The 17,665-nt window shown below is 40.2% G+C and overlaps 1 protein-coding gene across 2 annotated transcripts in view; it reads left to right on the forward strand.

Moving 5' to 3' along the window:
• The window catches only part of LOC106080168 (tyramine/octopamine receptor-like), a 284,539-nt gene that overhangs the window by 135,018 nt on the left and 131,856 nt on the right, over positions 1-17,665 (forward strand). Inside the window, exon 1 of one of the 2 annotated variants that reach the window (XM_056012527.1) lies at positions 11,199-11,596. The exons of the other annotated variant lie outside the window; for it this stretch is intronic. The gene's annotated coding sequence lies outside the window, so the exon portion shown is untranslated. Of the gene's footprint in view, positions 1-11,198; positions 11,597-17,665 lie in introns of those variants that run through there. 2 annotated transcript variants of the gene reach the window in all.

Raw genomic sequence — 17,665 nt, forward strand, 5'->3', positions numbered from 1 at the left:
CCCTGGCAAATGGTCATTCGACCCCCAAGAGGGTCGCGATCCACAGGTTGAGAACCCCTGGTATATGAAGTGACATAGAATTGCTCCCAGAGAAATAGATTAAACATTAGGCACATTTCCAGCACTGGAGCTTCGGTTTGGAATCCACGTGTTTGTCTACTTATCGAAATAGTTAGCACACATAAGTCAAAAGCGATGGATCTGGTTCGCTTTCTAAAAACGTGATTTATAGCGAAATAGTTAGCACACATAAGTCAAAAGCGATGGATCTGGTTCGCTTTCTAAAAACGTGATTTATAGCGAAATAGTTAGCACACATAAGTCAAAAGCGATGGATCTGGTTCGCTTTCTAAAAACGTGATTTATAGCGAAATAGTTAGCACACATAAGTCAAAAGCGATGGATCTGGTTCGCTTTCTAAAAACGTGATTTATAGCGAAATAGTTAGCACACATAAGTCAAAAGCGATGGATCTGGTTCGCTTTCTAAAAACGTGATTTATAGCGAAATAGTTAGCACACATAAGTCAAAAGCGATGGATCTGGTTCGCTTTCTAAAAACGTGATTTATAGCGAAATAGTTAGCACACATAAGTCAAAAGCGATGGATCTGGTTCGCTTTCTAAAAACGTGATTTATAGCGAAATAGTTAGCACACATAAGTCAAAAGCGATGGATCTGGTTCGCTTTCTAAAAACGTGATTTATAGCGAAATAGTTAGCACACATAAGTCAAAAGCGATGGATCTGGTTCGCTTTCTAAAAACGTGATTTATAGCGAAATAGTTAGCACACATAAGTCAAAAGCGATGGATCTGGTTCGCTTTCTAAAAACGTGATTTACTTCTAGATAGCTTATTAATGATTGTTGTTTGTCCAACATGTTTCCGGATGTTCTTGTAGATTGGAAGATAATTACATCCTATCCCAAACCTCCCGCTGGTCAACGGGGGACATCAATGGGCAGGGTTCGAGCCTGGGGCCAGGGCCAGTCTTAGGCCACTGTAACCTATGCGACAGCACTGGGCCCCGCACTTTCACTGGCCCCGAGCGAATTCTAGGTGTAAAATATTAAATTAAAACAATTTTAACTTATTATTAAAGGGTTCCTGGAATTCTCCTGAAATTACAAAACATACGAAAAAGTCACGAAAATCTCCTAAAATTATTTTAAAAACTTCTGAAAATTCATGCAAAGCTCCTTAAAAACAAACTTGTCATTTTGGGGTGTCATTCAAAATGGAAAACACCAATCCTACTGGCAATTAAAAAAACGCCATTGTCATCTTACATTATTTAAAATCTAATAACCTCTTTAAAAAAAAAAGTGATATTTTGATAGTCGATAGTAAGTTTAAAAGGCAGATTTGAATGTTTATCGGCTTTTTGTTGGAAAACAACTATCTACAATAGATGGATCGTAAAGTTGATTTCACGGTGATTTTGTACTTAGTAAAGTTTGAATGAAACGCAAAGACGAATTTATTTTGTAATACAAAATCTTATTTTTTTTTTTCAATTATTATCCTTATCCCTACCCAGACTTGGCCCCGCGCAATCCGTTTTGCATAGGGCCCCGCAATCTATAGGACCGGCCCTGCCAGGGACCAACGTGACTATTGAGACCACTGAACGTCAGGTCAGAGCGCTTACCACACGACCAGAAAGTCATCCTGGATTCATTCTTGCAATCCGTTCATAACAATACAAGGACAAATTAATCATTGGAATATATTTTATAAATCAGTTTATATGCAAGTATTGGATACTTGGTCTGGGGCAGGTGAAAGATTACAACAGCACGATTGTTCATTTCGCGCCCCAGAAAGATAGACTAATAGAAGGTGACACGTGCTTTTAACACACATGGAATTTAACTTTAGGAGACAGGGGAATATCGCGATGTAATGTAGAGATAAGACTCCAGTCATAATGACAGGTGTCACTTGGGTAGTAGTTACAGCAACCCCCCCCCCTCGTTTTCACATTTCTCAGTCTCTCTCTCCCTCCCCCCCCTCCCTCCCTCTCTCTCCCTCCCCCCTCCCTCTCTCTTACTGTATATATTGACTGACAGATTGTCGGGAAAATAGGATATTGATTTAAAAAACTACAGTCATCTAGAGATAAAGGTACATCGTTGTGCTTTCACCTGTTGACAAAAACTCCAGTTCTATCACTGGCCCTGACCAATGTGGTTGCTTAGTAATTCTATTACTGGCCCTGACAGATGTGGTTGCTTAGTAGTTCTATCACTGGCCCTGACTGATGTGGTTGCTTAGCAGTTCTAAGAAAAAATGTTGTTAGTTTAAATTAAATGCTCGGCTCTAATTATTATCAGTGCTCTTTCAGACACATATACATACAAACACAAACACATACACAAACATACACATAGACAAACAAGAAAAATTTACTACCAAAGTGAGCGAAGTGGCTATTTTTACAAAGCTTATATTTACTCACTCCGACTGTCTGTCTGTCTGTCTGGTACAAATCTTATGCAGTTTTGTTTCTCCCACTTTCCATTTTAAACCCTACATTATTGAGAGATTCGGTAGAAATTGTATGGTTCTTTCCCTTACATAAGCTTTTTTATATTTTTTAAAGTAATTTTTATATTTGGATTGTTTTAAGAAAAGAACTAGACATTGGGAGATTTGGTTTGAAAAGTTTTTACTATACGAAATTGGAAAATCTCTGGGTCGATTTGGAGTTATCAATGGTTAGCTAAGTTCTTAGGATATAAGCCTATGCCATGTCTACTTATTTGACTGTAGAAAGATCAATCTTAGGGTATAAGCCTATGCCATGTTTACGGTGTCCGCATTGTGCAGTGATCAATCTAAGGGTATACGCCTATGCAATTTCTATAGTATTAAACTTTAGAAAGGTCAATCTAGAGTTGAATATAAATAGCTTTTAGTTTTTAGTGCAATAGATTTACAGCGATACACACAATCGTGAGCACTTGTATGCGGATACTATTTCTATTCCTGATCTTATTCTAAGGGCATCCTTCATTACTGCCTGTCTTTAGATCATTGTAAGTAATATTTGCCTTCAAAAAGTCATGACTGTTTGTTAGCCGAAATAAACAAGAACTAAAACATCTCTTGTCCAGTATGTAACTTATTGGTCTCTTTCTCCGTCCTAGCCTTCGGTGGTAGGTTTAAACTAGGGCTCGCTGAGTAGCCACGAGAAAGTCTTCGTCATTGACTCAGGTAAAAGTAAAATTAGAGACGATACAAATGGCCCCTCTTCTGGCCCCCTTCTGTCAAGTGGCCGGCAAGATGACAGACCATCTTTAAGACTGACCACCTTTAAGACATAGCATCTTTAAGACAGACCACCTTTACGACATAGCATCTTTAAGACAGACCACCTTTAAGACAGACCATCTTTATGACAGACCACCTTTAAGACAGACCACCCATAAGACAGACCACCTTTAAGACAGACCACCCATAAGACAGACCACCCATAAGACAGACCATCTTTAAGACAGACCATCTTTAAGACAGACCACCTTTGCATCTCCCAACATCTGGTATGTCTCTATTAGCCCAAATAATATTATTATACTAATACTAGCCCAAATAATACTGAATCCAAATTAAAGCTATTGTCTATTTACTTTGCCATTCTCTCTAGCACTCCAGAGAGTGACTGTTGATCACGTGATATGTTGTATGACACTAACAGGTTATCCAGTCCTGGATCTTGTCCATGCGGGAGAGGGGGGAGCACTGACTCTACGCAATGAGAGCTAAGATTATCTCTATGCCAGTTTCTTGCCTTGGTGTTTTACTGAAGAACGTTTGTATCGATGTTATATGTTATACAATATGTTATATGTTATGTTATATGTTATGTTATATGTTATGTGTTATACAATATGTTATATGTTATGTTATATGTTATGTGTTGTACAATATGTTATATGTTATGTTATATGTTATGTGTTGTACAATATGTTATATGTTATGTTATATGTTATGTGTTATACCGTTATTTTATATGTTATATGCTACCGGCAAAAAAAAAAATCCAAGCATTCTATTAATTGCTTGGCGTTTTCAGGCAAAGTAGCAAAGTAGCAAAGTAGCAAAGTAGCAAAGTAGCAAAGTAGCAAAGTAGCAAAGTAGCAAAGTAGCAAAGTAGCAAAGTAGCAAAGTAGCAAAGTAGCAAAGTAGCAAAGTAGCAAAGTAGCAAATGACTTCACCAGTTTCTATTTTGCCCACTCATTGAATAGAGTGACTAGATCGACCTCAGGCAATGGAGAAAAACGTCTTATCTAAAAAAAATATTTGTAAACAGGACCGGTCTTAGGCCACTGCAACCTATACGGTCGCAGTGGGCCCCGCGCTTTCATAGGCCCCGCGCTAAAACTATATGTAATTATTAATTTCAAAATATATACGAAAAATTCCTGGATATGTCCTGCACTTATTAAAATCTCCTGAAAAAAATCATAAAAATCTCATGAAAAATTAACAAAATTAACATTAGTGGGTGTCATTCATTACGGAAATCGCTAATCCTTAAAAGCCATTGTCAGCTTTCGTGTAATAAAATGTAATAATCGGACGAATTTTCCCCTTAACCGGAAGTTCCAATACCTTATTTACTTTTATAGTCACTGGCACATAAATATGCCATAGGTAGCAAGATTCGTAAATTAAAGTTAACTTGATCGCAATTTAGTACTTAGAAAAGAATTAATAAAATGCAAAGCTGAATGTATTTTCTAATACAAAATCTTAATTGTCACTTATTATCCTTATTCCCACCCAGAATAGGCCCCGCTCAATCAGTTTCGCATAGGGCCCCGCAATTGTTATAACCGGCCCTGTTTGTAAATACAATTATGGTCTACAAAGTGAAAAGAAAAGAAATAGAAAATGTTCAACAGGATTACACTAAATGAAAACTAGTTTTGTATGTCTCAATTGTAAGTCAATGTTCAGATTCTCAAATAAATACTCCAAGCAATGAATACTGTTTAACAAATGTGATACTATGCATGATCAAAAACAAAAATATAATTATGCTTAGCTTGTTAGAACTAGTCTATAATGAAAACTTAGAAGATGCAGAAATATTTTGCAAACATATCGGGTCTACGCCGTCTACGGTTATCCGATACAGGATGACCTGGTATGATTTAAAGACCAGGATATAGTAAGCTTAGGCCTAGCATTGCATTTTTTTTTTGGGGGGGGGGGGGGATTAATTTCTGCTAAACAGAAATACAAATATGAAAAGAATAAAAAAAAATAATGCTCTAAATCAGTTGCCTTCATTTATATCAGGGGTTCTCAACCTGTGGGTCGCGACCCCTTTGATGATCGAATGACGATTTTGCAGGGGTCGCCTAAGACTAAAAATACGGTGGCAAGACCGCACTACAAACAGCGATGTCCTTGCGAACGCCGGTATGGACAGTATAGAGGAACTTCTTATGGTCCGACAGTCACGCTGGGCTGGGCACGTATTCCGTATGGGAGACGAACGTATGCCAAAGACTTTCTTTTTTGGTGAACTAAAAGGTGGTCGACGTAACAGAGGCGCCCCACGGAAGCGCTTCAAAGACCAGCTTTCCTTTGGCTGACATAGAAGAGAGCACTTGGATGCAGACGGCGAAAAGAAAATCTAAATCGACCATCTGCGGACAATGGTTATGCTCGCCCTGGATGGTGCAAAATATGTAGGTCACAGCTGGGGCTGCGCAGCCACGGGAAATACAGCACTCCTCACTAATCTTCGGACCCGAAGACAAGCCTTATATATATTTATATAAAAACTTAAGATGTTTCCATTCTGCTGTTGTTCAAGGATAGCTCCGATTACCGATAGCTGTCGTAGAGAAATGAATCTGTATTATTTGAGACATTTTTATTGTCACAGAATAAATATTTTTAGAGTTTAAATCATAGATATTATTTCTGTGGTGAACTTCGCGCATGTCGTGAAATATTTGAAAAGCATGTTCGTTTAAATTTAATTGTTCCGCCGTTGTTTTAAAGTCCATATTATTGAAGGTAATATTTTTCATTATAGAACAACTCATCAAAAATATAATTTCATATTATATCGTAATTAAACATAAAGCTTGTTCAATACTTATCAGATATAATATTATGATTACGATTTTTATAACATTTCCCAAAGCGCAGTTACTTATGAATACAATTTTACGGTTGGGGTCGCCGCTTGTTGCAGAATGATGAAAAGGGGTCGTCGAGCTAAAAAGGTTTAGAACCGCTGATTTGTATCATGAAAGGTTAAAAAAAAGTCTATAAACCAAAAAAAAATAAAAATATGTATTCTCCACCACGTCGATGAATTATTCTTCCGTAGTTATATTTATACTATCCGGTTTTGTCCGGAGATTTAGGCACCGGATATTTAGGCACCGGATATTTAGGCACCCGGAAATTTAGGCACCCAGATAATTAGGCACTTTTTGACAAGGCGGGAAAAAAGCCACCGGTAAACTAGGCACTCTTTTATTATCGACCTTAATTTTGAATTTAATTTAAAATTTTAACGTATATTTCATCCTTAGGCCATGGGTTGTCGGTGACGTTATAAAATATAGCAACTATAACGATTCTAACTGAAAAAAAGCTGACAAAATGGGAAAAAAAATGACAATCATGAGAATGTTTGGAAAAAACGACTCCTGATTAAGATTAAAATCCTATTTCATTAGTTATGTTGTGCCAAATAAATCTCTTGTAAAAGATGTTAAAATGAGGAAATAATTTTTTTTAAGTTTTTTTTTTTCGTTTTTCGTGTTTACAGTTCTTATATTCAGGTTGCACATTCCTAGGCATAACATCCAACATTTAGAACCTGGAACCTTGGTTGACACAGTTCTCGATTACGGCTGTAACGATTTTTCTAGAGATGTGACACTTGTATATCTTATGGAAAAGAATTACTAGCTGTTTGGCCACACTGAGAAAACTCAAACTCTTTTTTGGACTGTGTTTAGCCTTGCAAATACGTGTACAAAATGACATGGATCTTATCTTCTTAGCTTATAAAATAAGCTGACTGACTCAAGCAACCCATTCCATGCTCTAATGGCACTCTAATAGCAATAGAAGAGTAGACAATAACAATCCACATTTTCGACGGTCTTAGGCGACCCCTGACAAATCGTCAATCGACCCCCAAAGGGGTCGCGGCCTACAGGCTGAGAACCCCTGCTCTATGCGCTATCTATGGTATTTTTCAGGCCTAAGAACAGCGCTGGTTTACGTAAACTCAACAAATAAATGCGATTGGTGGATTTTAAATTATAGAAGTCATAATTCAGAGGTCAAATGCTTAAAACAATAAAGCGGGATAAGATTCACGCTAGACTCACGAGTTGTCAGCTGAGAACAGTTAGAAGTTAGCAGCTATTCGGAGCCTATTCGGGGCTACAGGTATCGACTTGACCAATTAGCTGTTACCATTCTGAACGAGGGCCCAATGTCCTCTATGACGGCGCATGAAACGTGGAAAGAAAAGCCCTTATCTTTCTTAGATTCTATTGTATGGCCAATATACATTGTCATTCGGTAGATAAACCTACCTACCCGAGCAGACTTGCTATACTACACATAGTACATCACTAAGGGCGGGCCTGCTTGAAACAGCAGTACATCATTAAGGGCGTTCCTGCTTGAAACAGCCATACATCACTAAGAGCGGGGCTGCTTAAAACAGCAGTACATGACTAAGGGCGGGCCTGCTTAAAACAGCAGTACATCACTAAGGGCGGGCCTGCTTGAAAGAAACAGCAGTACATCACTAAGGGCGGGCCTGCTTAAAACAGCAGTACATCACTAAGGGCGGGCCTGCTTGAAACAGCAGTACATCACTAAGGGCTGGCCTGCTTGAAAAAAAACAGCAGTACATGACTAAGGGCGGGCCTGCTTAAAACAGCAGTACATCACTAAGGGCTGGCCTGCTTGAAAGAAACAGCAGTACATCACTAAGGGCTGGCCTGCTTGAAACAGCAGTACATCACTAAGGGCTGGCCTGCTTGAAAGAAACATCAGTACATCACTAAGGGCGGGCCTGCTTGAAAGAAACAGAAGAACATCACTAAGGGCGGGCCTGCTTGAAAGAAACAGCAGTACATCACTAAGGGCGGGCCTGCTTGAAACGGCAGTACATCACTAAGGGCTGGCCTGCTTAAAAGAAACAGCAGTACATCACTAAGGGCGGGCCTGCTTGAAACAGCAGTACATCACTAAGGGCTGGCCTGCTTGAAAGAAACAGCAGTACATCACTAAGGGCGGGCCTGCTTGAAAGAAACAGCAGTACATCACTAAGAGCGGACCTGCTTGAAAGAAACAGCGGTACATCACTAAGGGCTGGCCTGCTTGAGAGAAACAGCAGTACATCACTAAGGGCGGGCCTGCTTGAAAGAAACAGCAGTACATCACTAAGGGCGGACCTGCTTGAAAGAAACAGCAGTACATCACTAAGGGCTGGCCTGCTTGAAAGAAACAGCAGTACATCACTAAGGGCTTGCCTGCTTGAAAGAAACAGCAGTACATCACTAAGGGCTGGCCTGCTTGAAACAGCAGTACATCACTAAGGGCTGGCCTGCTTGAAAAAAACAGCAGTACATCACTAAGGGCGGGCCTGGTTGAAAGAAACAGCAGTACATCACTAAGGGCTGGCCTGCTTGAAACAGCAGTACATCACTATGGGCTGGCCTGCTTGAAAAAAACAGCAGTACATCACTAAAGACGGGCCTGGTTGAAAGAAACAGCAGTACATCACTAAGGGCTGGCCTGCTTGAGACAGCAGTACATCACTAAGGGCTGGCCTGCTTGAAAAAAACAGCAGTACATCACTAAGGGCGGGCCTGCTTGAAAGAAACAGCAGTACATCACTAAGGGCTGGCCTGCTTGAAACAGCAGTACATCACTAAGGGCGGGCCTGCTTGAAACAGCAGTACATCACTAAGGGCGGACCTGCTTGAAAGAAACAGCAGTACATCACTAAGGGCGGGCCTGCTTAAAAGAAACAGCAGTACATCACTAAGGGCAGGCCTGGTTGAAAGAAACAGCAGTACATCACTAAGGGCGGGCCTGCTTGAAAGAAACAGAAGTACATCACTAAGGGCTGGCCTGCTTGAAAGAAACAGCAGTACATCACTAAGGGGTGGCCTGCTTGAAAGAAACAGAAGTACATCACTAAGGGCTGGCCTGCTTGAAACAGCAGTACATCACTAAGGGCAGGCCTGGTTGAAAGAAACAGCAGTACATCACTAAGGGCGGGCCTGCTTGAAAAAAACAGAAGTACATCACTAAGGGCTGGCCTGCTTGAAAGAAACAGCAGTACATCACTAAGGGCGGGCCTGCTTGAAACAGCAGTACATCACTAAGGGCTGGCCTGCTTAAAATAGCAGTACATCACTAAGGGCGGGCCTGCTTAAAACAGCAGTACATCACTAAGGGCGGGCCTGCTTGAAACAGCAGTACATCACTAAGGGCTGGCCTGCTTAAAACAGCAGTACATCACTAAGGGCGGGCCTGCTTGAAACAGCAGTACATCACTAAGGGCGGGCCTGGTTGAAAGAAACAGCAGTACATCACTAAGGGCGGGCCTGCTTGAAACAGCAGTACATCACTAAGGGCGGGCCTGGTTGAAAGAAACAGCAGTACATCACTAAGGGCGGGCCTGCTTGAAAGAAACAGCAGTACATAACTAAGGGCTGGCCTGCTTGAAAGAAACAGCAGTACATCACTAAGGGCTGGCCTGCTTGAAAGAAACAGCAGTACATCACTAAGGGCGGGCCTCCTTGAAACAGCAGTACATCACTAAGGGCGGGCCTGCTTGAAACAGCAGTACATCACTAAGGGCGGGCCTGGTTGAAAGAAACAGCAGTACATCACTAAGGGCGGGCCTGCTTGAAAGAAACAGCAGTACATCACAAAGGGCGGACCTGGTTGAAAGAAACAGCAGTACATCACTAAGGGGGGGGCTACTTGAAACAGCAGTACATCACTAAGGGCGGGCCTCCTTGAAACAGCAGTACATCACTAAGGGCGGGCCTGCTTGAAAGAAACAGCAGTACATCACTAAGGGCGGGCCTCCTTGAAACAGCAGTACATCACTAAGGGCAGGCCTGCTTGAAAGAAACAGCAGTACATCACTAAGGGCAGGCCTCCTTGAAACAGCAGTACATCACTAAGGGCAGGCCTCCGTGAAACAGCAGTACATCACTAAGGGCGGGCCTGCTTGAAAGAAACAGCAGTACATCACTAAGGGCAGGCCTCCTTGAAACAGCAGTACATCACTAAGGGCGGGCCTCCTTGAAACAGCAGTACATCACTAAGGGCGGGCCTGCTTGAAACAGCAAGGATCATAAAATTCACAGGAAAACATAGTGACATCTTGAAATGTAACTTCTAACAATATCTGCAGTCAACATGGAAGCTATCAGAAAAGGGGAGATAAAACCTTTTTTTGTATCGAAGATACGTCAACAAATGCAAAGCTTTAAAATTTAGTGGACTGTTTTTTTTTTTTTAATACTTAAATCGTCGGCCACTTTGGTGGGTCCGTGCAGTGCCGCCTCTGTTTAGCTAGGCATTAGATAAATGTGAACATATTTCACATACATATTTTGTATTATTGTAACCTCACATACACCGTTCTTCAACTTTACATTCATCTCTGAATAATGTAGGTACTGCACAACGGCACATCCTCACCATAAATACTTACAGGCACGTCTCTCCGGCGTAAACAAAAAAAAAAAAGCAATTAAATAGAAAAAAGCTTTTAAATCTGCCCGCTCCTCCCACACGTTTTTAAATCCTTCGCTATTGTGAGTACTCGAAGACTAAAACTATCAAGATTACAACTTCCAAAGTAGTTAATTAGTTTGTGTGGAGTACCAGCCGAGGACATAGCGAGGTATTAGTTCTCCCTTGCTGCCAACTAGAGTTAGCCCCCGTAACAACTGAAGTTATTCCCCGTAACAACTGGATTGTTGCCGCCAAATTTCAACTTATTTTTTTTTTCCCCCTAATCTCTAGAAAAATGTTTCACGGGAAGAAAAATAACGAAACGAAACAGTTGGAACCGCTGTCCCATGTCTGGCTCCAGGCATCGCTCACGTTCCTTAAGCGCTCACGTTAAAAGGTCGAATCTCGCACAGATAAACCTGCTGGCGATAAAACTTGCCTGCGCGTGCGGACTTTTAGCGGTTACATGATTTCCAGACCAGACACACACACAAAAAAGTTATTTTTTCCAATTCTCTTTTCCTGAAACTTGTGCAAGTATATAGATGTATATGAAACGATTGGGCCAATAAAAGAGTAACAAGTTGTTTAGATCAGTCTGTGTGTGTGTGTGTTGAGATAATTAAACAGTTGCTGCTAATTGTGTTTAGCTGTTCGATGATTTAATATGGGGATTAAGCAGATCAGTATTCAGGATACGTGCGGGTAATGTCCTTTGATACGTGATGTAAACTGAATGGGAAGCCTTCTTGATTCCTTCTTTAATATTCCATCGAACACCAGGTTGTGTTTAGGGAGTTTCTCTTCATGGATCTAGACACAACAAAGACAGGTAAAAAAAATATTTTGTTTTTAATAGTTTGTTTCGTTCATGGGTGGTCAACTTTTTATTTTCCGTGCACCCTTTTAGTTTTCATTTCTTCAGAGGCGCCCTCTGTTTGCCTCATAGATTAGATCGCCCCTGGTTTAGTGGCGCAGCTTCTTATAGATTTCACTGTTATCAGAAAAGGAAAATAAAAACTGGATTTATACTCTAATTATGAGCACATTGTATATCAAAAAATCAGTAAAAAAATAAATAAATTTGTATTTGATTGCATACAAATATTTGAGGACATCATTTTTTTTTTCAAAACCTTTTTTTACATGACCATTGTTAAGTGGTCCAGGGAGGGCAAAAGCAGCTTATTGTTTACGTGAAGTCTGTCTGTCTGTTTAGATGAAAGAAACGTTCTTGTGACTTGTCTATATTGTAGGAGTTATTCCTGATTAAGGACTTCGTAATGTATGTATCCATCTGTTTCTGGAGCTGCTAGAAAAAGATGTTGCTAGCAAATTTTTATTAGCTTCATTTGTAATGTAACATATTTTATTGATAATTTTATACCTGTTAAATAAAAAGCCAAACTTTGATTAGCAAAATAAATGGCTATAAATTTATATAATTAAAAAAAAAAGTATTTATTCGAAATCGTCCATAAACCATTTTGAAAGATCTATATATAGTAATACCCAGTATTTCTAAAAGCATGTGCAATCGATGGGAAATTGTTGGGTGTCTGCTACACAGAACACCATGAACTAGTTTCACAAAGTAAATTGATATAACATTACCTTTCATTAATTAAGGAATAGCAAATAAAACACAATACTTAGTGTAAATTTAACATAAATGCTTCTGTCTACAATAATAATAATAATAATATTAATAATAATAATAATAATCTTTATTATCCGTAAGGAAATTTGTCTTACAATTTATGCATTACACCAAACAAAAAACATTATAACTATAAGAAACCAAAGTGTACATTCACACCAGACTCACTCATAATTTACATGTGACAAAGTTTATACCAGATTGTTCTTATTTAATGATTTGATTGCCAGGGGAACAAAAGAGTGTTTGTGTCTGTTTGTCTTTGCTATCGGTGTCTTGTATCTCTTTTGTGATGGTAAAATCACAAAATCCTGACACAAAGAGTGATTCTTTATTTCGAGGATTTCATTTCAATTAAAACCTTGCATTATAAAATGACTTCCTCCATAACACCGCTACAGTATACTCAAGTGGCTAGTTCCTCCATAACACCGCTACAGTATACTCAGGTGGCTACTTTGAATTTCTGACACAAAAACAATTATTTTACTATTATGTAAAATTGAGACATAGGAGTTGAAGAATGTTTTGTCATTTTTTGTTATTGTCAAAACTTGGGACCGTTGGGGAAATGTTGTTTAAAATAAAGAAAAAAACTTAATTAATTAATTACTCAGTAATATATATAAAACTGGAAGAAAGATAGAAGTGAGTGTATCTGTGTGTATATGTGTCGTGTATGTATGTATGTATGTATTTATGTATGTATGTATATATGTATGTATGCATGTATGTAATTATCTCTCTCTCTCTCTATTTATTAACTATCTATCTAACTATCTATCTATCTATCTATCTATCTATCTATCTATCTATTCTCATGTATTCGGTCATTTTCATTTAAATACGATGTAAACCCTGGAATTTTAAAACGCATTTAGTTTAAGTTAATAAGATTAAAAGTGACAGACGGAAAAACTCATGAACAGAATTGTGACTTTTCTATTTATGTATCTAATGTGTAAATTAGTGAAACCAATATCGCAACGTTTCAATAAAGATAGGGTTGATTATTTCTCCACGTACGTATTCGCACAGACAAGCGTGAGACATTTCATATCCATTCCACTGACTCAAGGTGTTCTGTTACCTTCATCTGTTGTCTGTCTGACAACTGAGGCATCACAGGTCTTCATTTGACCTACTTCCTTGATTATTTCCAATTTCCTTCCATTGTTCATCTTCCATGAGTCCCACCCAATGCCTGGTCAGTACAAAGTTTTTTATTTTCTGCAGTCGTCTGACTGACTTTCTTCATTTTTCCAACTAGATCTAAATCAAGTACCTTCAGACCAAACCTTGCTTGATCTGATCATCTTTGTCTTTGTTTAGTCTGCCAACAAAAAAAATCTGGACTTAAGTCATTTAGTCTAAAATATAAGAGAAATGACAAGCATACTCCTATCATGTGAAGGTAAAATTAAGAATAAATTTGAAAATATTTTTCAGTTTAGGGAAATGGCACAAGGGTTGAAAACAGGGAGGCTGGAGAATCACAGGAATGTCTTTTGAAGTCAATAATTCAGTGACGTAGAGGTCAGTGTGACATGGGGCGATAGAGCATCCATTTGTTTGCAATGTCTGGTCTCACGCGAATGATTCTTTAGAGGACGTCTTTATAAAAAAAAACTTGTTTGACTGTTTGTCCTGGAGTTACTATCTGTCAAAAAAAAACAAAACAACAACAACAACAATAAATCAGCATTGATTTTATCTACGATTTGCTCATTCGAGCATTCTTTGGTCGAGTATTCCTCAAAAGACATTCCTGTGGTTCCCCAGTTCCCCCTCTTCATATGACTCTGTGACTTTCTCCTTTTTCCTAATCTGAAAAATGCTCTAAAACGAGGCATTAAAGGACTTCCAACAGAATGTTACGGACATGCTGAAGACCAAACTGGTTGAAGACTACCAGCGCTGCTACTAAAGTAACAACAACATCTCCATCTGTGAGTAGCTGTCAAGGGAAACAATTTTAAAGGAAGATAAAATTGATGTTTGAACAAAACAACTTTGGTAAATGAAAAATCATTGTCATTACTATACTCCCACTCTTTGTATTTAATAAAGACTGCTGTGGTCGAGTTACTGCTAGCATGAAAATAGCATGACAGTTTTTTGTTGTTTTTTTTAAATCCTCATCATAAATTGTTTAATTTTGATTGGTTGATCTTTTGTCACTAAGTGTCGTCAAGTTCGTTCTTTTTTTCCTACCTGAGTAGAATTTTTTTTAATTCAAACTTTCCAGTATTTTGGATACTCTGTTCAAACCGGGCCATCCGGTTTCTTAGCTCCTCTGTTCAAACCGGGCCATCAAGTTTCTTAGCTCCTCTGTTCAAACCGGGCCATCAGGTTTCTTAGCTCCTCTGTTCAAACCGGGCCATCAGGTTTCTTAGCTCCTCTGTTCAAACCGGGCCATCAGGTTTCTTAGCTCCTCTGTTCCTACCGGGCCATCAAGTTTCTTAGCTCCTCTGTTCCTACCGGGCCATCAAGTTTCTTAGCTCCTCTGTTCAAACCGGGCCATCAGGTTTCTTAGCTCCTCTGTTCCTACTAGGCAATCAAATTTCTTAGCTCCTCTGTTCAAACCGGGCCATCAGGTTTCTTAGCTACTCTGTTCCTACCGGGATATCAAGATTCTTAGCTCCTCTGTTCCTACAGGGCCATCAAGTTTCTTAGCTCCTCTGTTCCTACTAGGCCATCAAATTTCTTAGCTCCTCTGTTCCTACTAGGCAATCAAATTTCTTAGCTCCTCTGTTCAAACCGGGCCATCAGGTTTCTTAGCTCCTCTGTTCCTACCGGGCCATCAAGTTTCTTAGCTCCTCTGTTCCTACCGGGCCATCAAGTTTCTTAGCTCCTCTGTTCCTATTAGGTCATCAAATTTCTTAACTACTCTGTTCCTACCGGGATATCAAGATTCTTAGCTCCTCTGTTCCTACCGGGCCATCAAGTTTCTTAGCTCCTCTGTTCCTACTAGGCAATCAAATTTCTTAGCTCCTCTGTTCCTACTAGGCCATCAAATTTCTTAGCTCCTCTGTTCCTACTAGGCCATCAAATTTCTTAGGTCCTCTGTTCTTACTAGGCCATCAAGTTTCTTAGCTCCTCTGTTCCTACCGGGCCATAAAGTTTCTTAGCTCCTCTGTTCCTACTAGGCCATCAAATTTCTTAGCTCCTCTGTTCCTACTAGGCCATCAAATTTCTTAGCTCCTCTGTTCCTACTAGGCAATCAAATTTCTTAGGTCCTCTGTTCCTACTAGGCCATCAAATTTCTTAGCTCCTCTGTTCAAACCGGGCCATCAAGTTTCTTAGCTCCTCTGTTCAAACCGGGCCATCAGGTTTCTTAGCTCCTCTGTTCAAACCGGGCCATCAGGTTTCTTAGCTCCTCTGTTCAAACCGGGCCATCAGGTTTCTTAGCTCCTCTGTTCCTACCGGGCCATCAAGTTTCTTAGCTCCTCTGTTCCTACCGGGCCATCAAGTTTCTTAGCTCCTCTGTTCAAACCGGGCCATCAGGTTTCTTAGCTCCTCTGTTCCTACTAGGCAATCAAATTTCTTAGCTCCTCTGTTCAAACCGGGCCATCAGGTTTCTTAGCTACTCTGTTCCTACCGGGATATCAAGATTCTTAGCTCCTCTGTTCCTACAGGGCCATCAAGTTTCTTAGCTCCTCTGTTCCTACTAGGCCATCAAATTTCTTAGCTCCTCTGTTCCTACTAGGCAATCAAATTTCTTAGCTCCTCTGTTCAAACCGGGCCATCAGGTTTCTTAGCTCCTCTGTTCCTACCGGGCCATCAAGTTTCTTAGCTCCTCTGTTCCTACCGGGCCATCAAGTTTCTTAGCTCCTCTGTTCCTATTAGGTCATCAAATTTCTTAACTACTCTGTTCCTACCGGGATATCAAGATTCTTAGCTCCTCTGTTCCTACCGGGCCATCAAGTTTCTTAGCTCCTCTGTTCCTACTAGGCAATCAAATTTCTTAGCTCCTCTGTTCCTACTAGGCCATCAAATTTCTTAGCTCCTCTGTTCCTACTAGGCCATCAAATTTCTTAGGTCCTCTGTTCTTACTAGGCCATCAAGTTTCTTAGCTCCTCTGTTCAAACCGGGCCATCAGGTTTCTTAGCTACTCTGTTCCTACCGGGATATCAAGATTCTTAGCTCCTCTGTTCCTACAGGGCCATCAAGTTTCTTAGCTCCTCTGTTCCTACTAGGCCATCAAATTTCTTAGCTCCTCTGTTCCTACTAGGCAATCAAATTTCTTAGCTCCTCTGTTCAAACCGGGCCATCAGGTTTCTTAGCTCCTCTGTTCCTACCGGGCCATCAAGTTTCTTAGCTCCTCTGTTCCTACCGGGCCATCAAGTTTCTTAGCTCCTCTGTTCCTATTAGGTCATCAAATTTCTTAACTACTCTGTTCCTACCGGGATATCAAGATTCTTAGCTCCTCTGTTCCTACCGGGCCATCAAGTTTCTTAGCTCCTCTGTTCCTACTAGGCAATCAAATTTCTTAGCTCCTCTGTTCCTACTAGGCCATCAAATTTCTTAGCTCCTCTGTTCCTACTAGGCCATCAAATTTCTTAGGTCCTCTGTTCTTACTAGGCCATCAAGTTTCTTAGCTCCTCTGTTCCTACCGGGCCATAAAGTTTCTTAGCTCCTCTGTTCCTACTAGGCCATCAAATTTCTTAGCTCCTCTGTTCCTACTAGGCCATCAAATTTCTTAGCTCCTCTGTTCCTACTAGGCAATCAAATTTCTTAGGTCCTCTGTTCCTACTAGGCCATCAAATTTCTTAGCTCCTCTGTTCAAACCGGGCCATCAAGTTTCTTAGCTCCTCTGTTCAAACCGGGCCATCAGGTTTCTTAGCTCCTCTGTTCAAACCGGGCCATCAGGTTTCTTAGCTCCTCTGTTCAAACCGGGCCATCAGGTTTCTTAGCTCCTCTGTTCCTACCGGGCCATCAAGTTTCTTAGCTCCTCTGTTCCTACCGGGCCATCAAGTTTCTTAGCTCCTCTGTTCAAACCGGGCCATCAGGTTTCTTAGCTCCTCTGTTCCTACTAGGCAATCAAATTTCTTAGCTCCTCTGTTCAAACCGGGCCATCAGGTTTCTTAGCTAATCTTTTTCTTCCGGGATATCAAGATTCTTAGCTCCTCTGTTCCTACAGGGCCATCAAGTTTCTTAGCTCCTCTGTTCCTACTAGGCCATCAAATTTCTTAGCTCCTCTGTTCCTACTAGGCAATCAAATTTCTTAGCTCCTCTGTT

This window comes from Biomphalaria glabrata, chromosome 15, assembly GCF_947242115.1.
Source record: "Biomphalaria glabrata chromosome 15, xgBioGlab47.1, whole genome shotgun sequence".
Classification (NCBI taxonomy): domain Eukaryota; kingdom Metazoa; phylum Mollusca; class Gastropoda; family Planorbidae; genus Biomphalaria; species Biomphalaria glabrata.